General features: G+C 40.8%; 1 non-coding gene across 1 annotated transcript; it reads left to right on the top strand.

The window, feature by feature from the left end:
- Positions 1-562: 562 nt before the first annotated feature.
- LOC141705749 (small nucleolar RNA R71) lies at positions 563-669 on the top strand. Its single transcript, XR_012568468.1, has one exon. It is a non-coding gene; the product is annotated as a small nucleolar RNA R71 (small nucleolar RNA).
- Positions 670-1,763: the final 1,094 nt, after the last annotated feature.

The raw sequence follows: 1,763 nt of genomic DNA, 5'->3' as shown, positions 1-1,763 counted from the left end.
TCCCTGTTGAGGATATGATTGCCTTGTAGCATACTGCTATGGTTGCTAGAATCCAGGTGGGTTAAACTGTTTACTTACTCCTTGCTAATATGTTGGCTGAATAGCATTCTGATTATTCCCCCAGCTGAAATTTGGATGATTTCTGTTGTTAGGATGATAGGTCGCTGGCACAGGCTGCTGTTGTCGCTGATAATTATTCACATACTGAACAGATTCGTTGACAAGAGAACACTGATCCGTAGCATGAGAACCTGCACAAAGCTCACAAACCATAGCTATTTGATTAACTCCATACGTAGCCAAAGAATCAACCTTCATTGATAGCGCTTGGAGCTGGGCTACAATAGCGGTGGCTGCATCAACTTCCAGAATACCTGCTACCTTGCCTGACGTCATCCTCTGAGTTGGATTTTGATGCTCATTTGCAGCCATCATCTCGATAAGATTATACGCCTCAGTATAGCTTTTAGCCCATAAGGCGCCTCCAGCTGCTGCATCGAGCATGGGCCGAGATTGGGCCCCCAAACCATTATAAAAACCAGTGATTACCATCCAATCCGGCATTCCATGATGTGGACATTTTCTCAACATTTCCTTGTAGCGTTCCCAAGCCTCGCACATAGATTCTGTAGGTTGCTGCGCAAACTGAGTAAGAGCACTCCTCATAGCAGCAGTCTTTGCCATTGGATAAAACTTCACCAGAAACTTTTGCACAAGATCTTGCCACGTAGTGATTGACCCAGCTGGTTCAGAATGTAACCAGTCTTTAGCCTTATCCCTCAGTGAGAATGGGAAAAGCCTTAACTTGATAGCCTCATCAGTCACGCCATTATACTTAAAAGTGTTGCAGATCTCGACAAAATTCCTTATGTGCATGTTGGGGTCTTCAGTTGCCGCTCCTCCAAAAGAAACAGAATTCTGCACCATCTGAATAGTGCCCGGCTTGATTTCAAAGGTGTTAGCTTGAATAGCCGGATGAAGGATGCTTGACTGAATGTCATCAATTTTAGGCCGAGAAAAATCCATAAGAGCTGGATCAGCTTGAACAATACGATCTCCCATGTTTACTGGTTCTTTCTGCTCAGTTCCTGAATCCGAAACCTCAAAATCTAACTTCTCCGGAGTATCAAGAACTTCGTCTTTCTCCTCAGCTGTATCTAAGGTCCTCTTGCGAGCACGAGAACGAGTTTGCATAAACGCTTGCTAAAGTACCTGAAACACAACCGAAAAGAGTAATTAACTACTACGTCCTAATCACTGAGTCCTAATGACCAATGATGGTAAGTACATAAACTAAACAAATACGCCGAGTCCCCGGCAGCGGCGCCAAAAACTTGTTAGGGCAAAAATATGCACTAATATTCACGCAAGTATACGCGTTCGCAAGTAATATAGAATACTTTCTAGTTCGTTCCCTCAGAGACTCAGACTAAGTTATTGTCTAATTAAACTCACTCACCAATGTATGACTACTTCTCAATGTTAAGATAATAACACTTAAAATTGTTGATTAAATATTAACTATAATTAACTGCTTAATTAACCACTTAACTAACACTTCAATTTATCAATAATAAAACACTCATGAGATCACAACTTCATTATTACTTCCTTCTATAGCCATTGTTATTACCTTTAGCATGTGACAGTGATGATATTAATCGAATAACACGAAACTGATAAAAGCCAACTTTCATTGTACTAATACCATTCTACCAAGCATCCACAATTAAGATAGAAGTTGAATAGTCATCAATTATGTT

The sequence above is a fragment of the Apium graveolens genome, unplaced genomic scaffold, assembly GCF_009905375.1.
Source record: "Apium graveolens cultivar Ventura unplaced genomic scaffold, ASM990537v1 ctg958, whole genome shotgun sequence".
NCBI classification, from domain to species: Eukaryota; Viridiplantae; Streptophyta; class Magnoliopsida; order Apiales; family Apiaceae; genus Apium; species Apium graveolens.
The sequence above is the reverse complement of the archived record's forward strand: the minus strand, read 5'-3'. Positions and strand labels throughout refer to the sequence as shown.